Genomic DNA, 9,979 nt, shown 5'->3' on the forward strand with positions numbered 1-9,979 from the left:
ACTGATGAGCGGCAACTGCGTTCGGCAGGCCAAAAGGCATGTGAACGTAGCTGTGAGGTGGACCCTCACAACGCCCCACGCGCGAAGGCCAGAGGCACTCCTGAGAGGTGGCTCGGTTGAGCCCTGGTACATCGATGCAGACGTGCATCCTATCATCGTCGCCTGGATGGGGAGCTACGGCGGGTAAGCAGCGGCTGCCACTCATGACTCTTGACTCCTGCAGCTCCTGAATGCTTCTCGATGAACTCCTGAGGGTTCGGCCCTCCTTGCCTCGTTCCTTCCTAAGGGAAATGTGCTTCGAAGCACGCCTCCAAGTGGTGCCCTGATGTCTACTACACAGCCTTCTTCTTGTAGACGTTGTTGGGCATAGGACAGTAGCAAATTTCCCTCAAGTGGATGACCTAAGGTTTATCAATCCGTAGGAGGCATAGGATGAAGATGGTCTCTCTCAAACAACCCTGCAACCAAATAGCAAAGAGTCTCTTGTGTCCCCAACACACCCAATACAATGGTAGATTGTATAGGTGCACTAGTTCGGCAAAGAGATGGTGATACAAGGGCAAAATAAATAGTAGATATAAGTTTTTGTAATCTGAAATAATAAAAACAGCAAGGTAACTAATGATAAAAGTGAGCGTAAACGGTATTGCAATGATAGGAAACAAGGCCTAGGGTTCATACTTTCACTAGTGCAAGTTCTCTCAACAATAATAACATAGATAGATCATATGACAAGCCCTCAACATGCAACAAAGAGTCACTCCAAAGCCACTAATAGCAGAGAACAAACGTAGAGATTATGGTAGGGTACGAAACCACCTCAAAGTTATTCTTTCGGATCAATCTATGCAAGAGTTCATACTAGAATAACACCTTAAGACACAAATCAACCAAAACCCTAATGTCACCTAGACACTCCATTGTCACCTCAAGTATCCGTGGGCATGATTATACGATATGCATCACACAATCTCAGATTCATCTATTCAACCAACACAAAGTACTTCAAAGAGTGCCCAAAAGTTTCTACCGGAGAGTCAAGAACATGTGCCAACCCCTATGCGTAGGTTCATGGGCGGAACCCACAAGTTGGTCACCAAAACATACATCAAGAGGCACATGATATCCCATTGTCACCACAGATAAGCACAGCAAGACATACATCAAGTGTTCTCATAAAAGACTCAATCCGATAAGATAACTTCAAAGGGGAAACTCAATTCATCACAAGAGAGTAGAGGGGGAGAAACATCATATGATCCAACTACAATAGCAAAGCTCGGGATACATCAAGATCGTGCCATAGAGGGAACACGAGAGAGAACACGAGAGAGAGAGAGAGATCAAACACATAGCTACTGGTACACACCCTCAGCCTCGAGGGTGAACTACTCCCTCCTCATCATGGAGAGCGTCGGGATGATGAAGATGGCCACCGGTGAATGATCCCCCCTCCGTTAGGGTGCCGGGAAGGGCTCCCGAGAGGTTTTTGGTGGCTATAGAGGCTTGCGATGGTGGAACTCCCAATCTATCTTGATATTCGATGGTTTTAGGGTACGTAGGCTTATATAGGCGAAAGAAGTCGGTCAGGAGGTGCTCGAGGGGTCCCGAGACAAGGGGGCGCGCCCAGTAGGGGGGGCCCTCCTATCTCATGGCCTCCTCGAGGCTCTTCTGACGTGAACTCCAAGTCTCATGGGTGATATTCTTCCTAAAAATAACGCTGCCGAAGGTTTCATTCCGTTTGGACTCCATTTGATATTCCTTTTCTTCGAAATACTAAAACAGGCAATAAAACAACAATATGGGTTGGGCCTCCGATTAATAGGTTAGTCCCAAAAGTAATATAAAAGTGTATAATAAAGCCCATAATCATTCAAAACAAGTAATATAATAGCATGGAACAATCAAAAATTATAGATACGTTGGAGACGTATCAAGCATTCCCAAGCTTAATTCCTGCTCGTCCTCGAGTAGGTAAATGATAAAACAGAATTTTTGATGTGGAATGCTCCCTAGCATGATTCTCAAAGTAATTTCAATTTATTGTGGCATGAATGTTCAGATCCAAATGATTCAAGATAAAAGCTTATAAAACATAAAAATAATAATGCTTCAAAGCATACTAACAAATAATCATGTCCTATCAAAATAGCATAGCCAAAGAAAGCTTATCCCTACAAAATCATATAGTTAGGCCATGCTTCATTTTCATTACACAAAATACTCCCATCATGCACAACCCCGATGACGAGCTGAGCAATTGTTTCATACTTTTTAATGCACTTCAGCTTTCCAACTCTTACGCAATACATGAGCGTAAGCCATGGACATAGCACTATGGTGGTCTAATATGGTGGTTGTGAGGACAAAAAGTGGGAGAAGATAGTCTCACATCAACTAGGCGTATCAACGGGCTATGGAGATGCCCATCAATAGATACCAATGTGAGTGAGTAGGGATTGCCATGCAACGGATGCACTAGAGCTATAAATATATGATAGCTCAACAAAAAGAAACTAAGTGGGTGTGCATCCAACTTGCTTGCTCACGAAGACCTAGGGCATTTTGAGGAAGCCCATCATTGGAATATACAAGCCAAGTTCTATAACGAAAAATTCCCACTAGTATATGAAAGTGACAACATATGAGACTCTCTATCTTGAAGATCATGGTGCTATTTTGAAGCACAAGTGTGGAAAAAGAGATAGTAGCATTGTCCCTTCTCTCTTTTTCTCTCATTTTTTTCTTTTTTTTTCTTTTTTTCTTTCTTCTTTTTTTCTTTTTCTTTTCCCCTTTTTTTCTTTCTTTTTGGTGGGCTTCTTTGGCCTCTTTTATTTTTATAAAGTCCGAAGTCTCATCCCGACTTGTGGGGGAATCATAGTCTTCATCATTCTTTCCTCACTGGGACAATGCTCTAATAATGAAGATCATCACACTTTTATGGATTTACAACTCAAGAATTACAACTCAAAGCTAGAACAAGATATGACTCTAAATGAATGCCTCTGGCTGTGTACCAGGATATGCAATGAATCAAGAGCGACATGTATGAAAATTATGAAGGTGGCCTTGCCACAAATACGATGTTAACTACATGATCATGCAAAGAGCAATATGACAATGATGAAACGTGTCATAATAAATGGAATGGTGGAAAGTTGCATGGAAATATATCTCGGAATGGCTATGGAAATGCCATAATAGGTAGGTATGGTGGCTGTTTTGAGGAAGGTAAATAATGGGTTCATGATACCGGTGAAAGTTGTGCGGTATAATAGAGGCTAGCAAAGTGGAAGGATGAGTGTGCGTATATCCATGTACTCACATTAGTCATAAAGAACTCATATACTTATTGCAAAAGTATACTTAGCCCTCGAAGCAAAGTACTACTACGCATGCCCCAAGAGGGATAGATTGGTAGGAAAAAATTCCATCGCTCGTCCCCGACTGCCACTCATAAGGAAGGCACTCAAAAGAGCACCTCATGCAACAAATTTGTCACACAACTTTTATCATACGTGCATGCTACGGGACTTGCCAACTTCAACAAAAGTATTTCTCAATTTCATAATTATCCACTAGCATGACCCTAACATTACTACCTTTATATCTCAAAACAATTATCAAGCATCATATTGATCATAGCATCCAATTCACTTCCTATGATAGTTTTCATACAAATTACCATGTTTTTTAAGACTCTCAAAATAATATAAGTGAAGCATGAGAGCCTAGCAATTTCTTCGAAATATAGCCACCGCCGTGCTCTAAAAGATATAAGTGAAGCACTAGAGCAAACGACAAACTACTCCGAAAGATATAAGTGAAGTTCAATGAGTAGTCAAATAATTGTGCAACCATGTGAAGACTCTCTAACATTTAAGAATTTCAGATCTTGGTATTTTATTCAAGAAGGAAGCAAAACAAAATAAAATTACATTGCAAGGATAGCACAACTCATGTGAAGAAGCAAAAACTTAGGTTCAACCGATACTAACCGATAGTTGTTTAAGAAGAAAGGTGGGATGCCTACGGGGCATCCCCAAGCTTAGATGCTTGAGACTTCTTGGAATATTATCTTGGGGTGCCTTGGGAATCCCCAAGCTTGAGCTTTTGTGTCTCCTTAATTCCTCTCATATCATGGTTTCTCTTTTTATCAAAAGCTTCATCCACAACAAACTCAACAAGAACACGTGAGATAGGTTAGTATAAACCAATGCTGAACCTTATCATTTTCTACTGTAACAAATCACTAAAATAATTATTCAACATTGAATACTAAATGACTCTGCATATTTAATATTTCTATCCTCAAATAGAATCATTAAACAAGCAAACATACGCAAACAATGCAACCATAACAGCAATCTGCCAAAACAGTACAGTCTGTAAAGAATGCAAGAGTATCAATACTTCCCTGAATCGAAAAATTATGAACTAAAATTCCCACTGTAAGAAATTTATCAGGGATTAATATGCAAAAAGATTCAATGTTATACCATTCTCTGACTTTTCTAGGGAATTTTTGCAACAGCGGTAAACTTTCTGTTTTCAAACAACAACATGTATACTAGCAAAATAAGCATGGCAAAGGCTATCCTTGACATTTTTATTGAAACTAAAGATGCAAAACATTATTCTAACTAACAGCAAGCAAAAACTGTCAGATTTCGGGTTCCGGCAGACCCTTAAGGTTCAAACTCAGGGGTGCGCGCGGAGATCACTCCCTCTACCAACTCGCCTCTCGTCGCCTCGCAAAGGATCTAATCTACACGAAGAATAGCACAAGGGACATGAGGTTTATACTATTTCGGGCCACCATTGTGGTGTAATACCCTACTCTAGTTTGTGGTGTGGTGGATTGCCTCAGGGGCTGATGATGAACAATACAAAGGAAGAACAGCCTCATGAGGGGTTTTCTTGTGTGGGTGGTTCTGGCTAAGGTTCGACTGTTCGATCCCCCTCTCTTGAGAGTGGCTAGTCTTATTTATAGAACAAGGCCCTGGTCCTCTTCCCAAATATTGAGCGGGAAGGGCGCCAACAATTGGCCATTTTGAAGGGGAACATCTAGTAAACTTATCCTGACTAAAGTTGGTCCTCGCCTGCCTAAGGCTCTGATGATGACGCCGGCTTGGGCTCCACGATGACCTCCATCCTGCCGTTCTGCTGGTCTTGGTCTTGTTGCACTGAGTTGGTTGCCTTTGCTTGATACCCTTGCCTGTGCTTGCCCCCTTTGCACCAAAGAGGAAACAAGGACTCTACGTAGGCCGGCGCCCACCTGGCTTCGGTCGTCATGGCTTGCGTCATGGGCACCTCGTGAGGTACCCCGCCTTGATCTCTCCGCCTCCTCACGAGCCAGCCTGACGAGGCTGTGCCTGAGGAAACTTCCTGTCATCTGCCCCGCGAGGCTTGGCCCCTCGCAGGGGTCTTGAGCATGTGTCGATGAAGATGGGCCGTACTGGGCCACTCCTTCAGCCACACCGCAGGCCGCAGGCAGACAAGTCTGGGTCACCCCATTTCCAGAACGCCCACAGTAGCCCCCGGGCCCAACGCGCGCCAGGACTTGGCTTAGCAGAGAAGCGAAGGCGCAAGTGCGAAGTGCCGCAGGCCCCAACAGCCTGTGGCCTTGGGCACCACGTGGCGGTTGATTGGACGTGGGTGTTCCCGCTTCCCCACGATGCCTAGGCAACCGCACGACTTGACAAGTCCCTGCATGCAAAAACGGGTCATGATTACCTGTGATCGTGGAGGCCAACGGTTGGCCTACTCCGGCTATACGTACGAAACGGTGTGAGCCCTTCCGGTTCATCCCTTCCTTCTACTCTCCTTCTTCTTCTTCCTCGCCCTTGCTCCACCTTACGCCAATGGCACCAATCCGTCGGTTCTCCGCAGAAGAGAAAGGGAAGGCCCCCTGAGAGGGTCCCATTCCGCTTCCGCCGAAGAAACGGCCTGTCCTCTGCCGCAGAGGAGGGGGTTCTTGCACTACTGGAATCAGGGAATTTGCCATCTGCCAATTCTTTGCCGTCAGCTAGCGGACGGCAAAGAAGGTCTTTGCCATCAGCTACCAAGAAGCTGACGGCAAACAAATGGCAGACGGCAAAGAAGGTCTTTGCCATCTGCCATTTCTTTGCCGTCCGCTGGCTGACGACAAAGAATCCTTGCCGTCCACTGGCTGATGGCAAAGAGGATGGTGGCACCCACTAACAAAAAAACTAACGGCCAGTTTCTTTGACGTCTGCTAGCGGATGGCAAAGAGCCCGAAAGCAGACGGCAAAGAAAATAACCTAACGTATCTAACGGCCGCCCTCGGCACACACCCACCCACGACCCACACAGCCTCGGGCCCCACCCACGATGCACACACGCCCAACCCACGCGCACACACACCCATGTTGGATCCCATCTCTCTCGTCTTCCTCGATCCCCTTTCTCCACCCCACGCCGCCGCCAGATTTCGGTGATCCCCGCCGTTCCCCACCGCACAACTCTCCTCCCCGAGGTCACCTCTCCCTGCTCTCCATCTCCACTGGCCGGTTTCTCTCCTCGCCCAGGAGAGTCCCGCCTCCTCACCGCCAAGGCTGCCGCCGCCCGCCGACTCGAGCGGCGCCGCCTCCTCCTCGAGCGCCGCGCCACAGACCTCGCCTCCTGCGCCCTCGCCGCTCGCCGAGCTTCCAGCTCTCCCCGTCCCAATCGCCTCCTTCCTATGGCAACCATGCCACCCAGCGCCACCAGGATGCCACCGCACCACCACCGACCTTCCAGCTCTCCATGTCCCAATCCTGTCCTCCGGCCGGCTGCTCCTCCCTCTCGTCGGTCAAAGGTGACATTTTTAGCAGCCGGGGTGCTCGATTCATGGGCGGCGGTGCTCGATTCGTGGGTGGCGGTGCTCAATCCGTGGGCAGCGGTGCTCAATCCGTGCTGGAGCAGCGGGAGGAGGAGGCCAGGGTGGAGATCATGGTGCGGGAGCGGGAGAGACGGTGGCGGCGGCGGTGGGGCAGCTCCGGTCGTCCACGCTCCTCGTCAGCCTCCACGACAAGAGCTTCCTCTATAGGTAACTGAATAAATTCAGCTATCTGAACTCGCTGGGAGCTGCCAGGCTATGAATTTGCTTCTGTTCTCGTGACTTTTTGTCAGACCACCGAGCCCGTACGCCGGTGTGAGCTTCCTGGGCTGCTGGGTGCTCGCCGTACGGCAGCAGACCACGACGCGACACAGGGGCGGTGGAGGCCGAGCTCACCCAGCTCGAGACCATACGGTGGCAGTAGGAGACTGAGCACCATGTGGTGTGGGCGCCGATTCAAAATCACTAGCGAGTCCTACTTCAACTGCAATGCAATGGTGAGCCTCACTTGCCATCCTCCCTCTCTTTTTCTTTTGTGAGAACTGCATTTCAGTTTGGAGTTTGCTCTGCTGTGTGTGTGAGAGAGAGGTACCATGGTGGCTAGCATTAAGCTGTCCTGTGATTTTGTTTCCACCTAAATCTGCTATATGAACACTTCCTTGTTGTTTGTATACACCGTCGAGTCAAATTGCCTAGCTTGTTTAAATATGTGCAAGACTAGTATGGTCAGGAAATTGGTACTCCAGTATAATAATCCAGTTAGTTTCATCTTCTCTTGATGTTAATTTACACGAGAGGACCCCTATTGCTGCAATTCATCAATCCAATGACAAAAATAAACTTACTTTTGGTTTGCTTGTCTGAAATGAAATGAAGTAAACTAAAGTGGAGCCCATCTCCACCTTTCCTTTCTTCCTTGTTTTGAAATGAGTAAACACTAGCAAAATTAACTGAATTCTTGCTTCTCACTCCTTTTTCTCTTCTCTTACATTAGTTCAAGATCTTCTTCATTTAATTAGGAGTAGTGTAGGAGTAAAAGCTTGCAAAAAGACCAAATCAGATTTAGCACTTGCAGTACTATGGCACTTGTACTAATATTTCTGTTTACTCCTATTAATATTGCTAGTGTTTAATTCTGTTAATATTGCTAGTGTTTACTCATTTCAATTAGTGCTAATGTTTACTCCGTGTCAATATTACTTTTACTATCATGGTCATCTTATTTGAACCTTAAGGCTTTGTGCACCTTATTTGAACTTTCAGAAACCAGCTAATTTCCTTCGGTGAACTCATAATATGACAATTGTTTCAGAAACAACACCCTTTTCAATGCATCAATTCTGCCTTTTCTTGTCAAGAAACAACACCCTTTTCAGTACATCATCTGCAAATTTGATTCACTTAGTGTTACTCCTAACTGAATTCCTTTGGCAGTGCGAAAGAAACAGAACTCGAGCCAAGGTGATGGTGATGGAAATGAATGAAAGAAAGAGAAGCTGGTAAGGTGACCTACCTACCATTTTCAAACCAAGACTTTCTGTTTTGTGACTGGTCTTACTGTTTTGAAATTGTGCCCTGGCTGAATTTTCTCAACTGTAATTATGTTGGTGGGGACGCTCAAGATATCGTAATTTTGTACCCACACCTAGCGACATGTGATCTTCCTTTGTTTTTCTTTCAGCTGATAGTATGGTAACTGCTTGCTTGGCAGAAGTTATGGTTGTGTTGTTTCTTAGGTAAATAAAGAAACTGAGATTTAGTTTGATTTGGAGCGCCTCTTGTTGTACCACAGTTCCTTCTCTTAGAGCTGTACTTGTATAGCAGGTTTCAGATTGGGAGGGGAAAATGCTCTTCCTTCAGTCTCTGTTGAAGTCAAACCCATCCATGAAAAATCTGTACTGTAGTACAATTAATGTAGATGAATATATATGCCTTGCAGTTTTATCATGCATGCCATTCAACTAACTTGCTCTTGTCCATGCAGATGGAGTAGGAGGACGAGCAGCAGTAGCAAATCAGCCTGATGATGACGGGGTGCGGAAGGCAATGGTGATCATGCTGATGGCATGAAGAAGGCTAATGACCACAACCTGGACCTTTTGGCATTTAGAGATGGCAAACACAGACGGCGTGGAGATAACAACTTGGACCACCCACCTCCCTTGCCTTTTTAATTTTGGTTGTAGTGGTTGCATCACCGTCGCGGTCGCAAATCAGTATGTAGTGTGCTTGTGGAGTTGGGTCTGGACTGCAGTGTCCATCCAGTAGGTTAGGTGTTGTTGCTGCTAGATCCCATGATGCTCACCTAAGTTTTGTGTTATGTGGAGGCCAACCTTTGTGATCTTATTTGCCGACACTTGTGTGATCTCGTATTACTTTGTGATACAAGTTGTACGATATATATGTTTTTATGGATGATCTTGTGATGTTCTTTTTTTCCTGTGGTCTGTGTTAGATATTTGTGATATATGCATGGGCTATACATATGAATATGAATTGTTGAACATACTGTAAATCAATGACAGAGATGACAAGGAGATTTGCCGTCCGTGCATCTGGACACTTTGCCTACAGCCGTGGATGGCAAAGGCCTACCGTGTAGTGATGTCCAGCTGACATCATTCGGCGGAAGACAAAGGCCGGACAAATTTTGCCATCAGCGGCGGACGGCAAAGGCTGCCGTTAGCCACCTAATGGACTAACAGCATAATTATTGCCGTCTGCTTTCTTTGCCGTCAGCTGCTCATGGCAAAGGCCCCTTTGCCGTCAGCCGCCGAAAGCAGACGACAAAGTAGCTCTTTGCCGATCCTTACTTTACCGGAGCCTTTTACCATCCGCAGCAGACGGCAAAGACCTTTGCCGTCCGCCGTTCCTGCCTTTGTTGTCTGCCGTGGCAGATGGCAAAGTAGCTAATTCATGTAGTGTTGGCAGGAGGTGTCGTGGCCATGGTTCGAGCGGCCGCCGCCTGGATTCCCATTGCCCTTGTACGCCCGGATTGAGGGCCCTGAAGATGCGGGCGTCGAGCGACATCGCCAGAGACGCCGTCATCATCGGCGGATTATGGCGGTGCGCGTTGTTCCTCCTGGAGTCCATACAGGGGGCTCCTCTAGCGAGCTGATGCTTCATGCCATCATGCCT

At 46.1% G+C, this 9,979-nt stretch overlaps 1 long non-coding RNA gene across 1 annotated transcript; it reads left to right on the forward strand.

The window, feature by feature from the left end:
* The first annotated feature begins 6,330 nt into the window (after nucleotides 1-6,330).
* On the forward strand, nucleotides 6,331-9,281 carry LOC123092981 (uncharacterized). The gene is made up of 4 exons (XR_006444965.1): nucleotides 6,331-7,051; nucleotides 7,135-7,338; nucleotides 8,276-8,340; nucleotides 8,826-9,281. It is a non-coding gene; the product is annotated as an uncharacterized lncRNA (long non-coding RNA).
* The last annotated feature ends 698 nt before the right edge of the window (nucleotides 9,282-9,979 follow it).

This window comes from Triticum aestivum, chromosome 1B (genome assembly GCF_018294505.1).
Source record: "Triticum aestivum cultivar Chinese Spring chromosome 1B, IWGSC CS RefSeq v2.1, whole genome shotgun sequence".
Lineage (NCBI taxonomy): Eukaryota > Viridiplantae > Streptophyta > Magnoliopsida > Poales > Poaceae > Triticum > Triticum aestivum.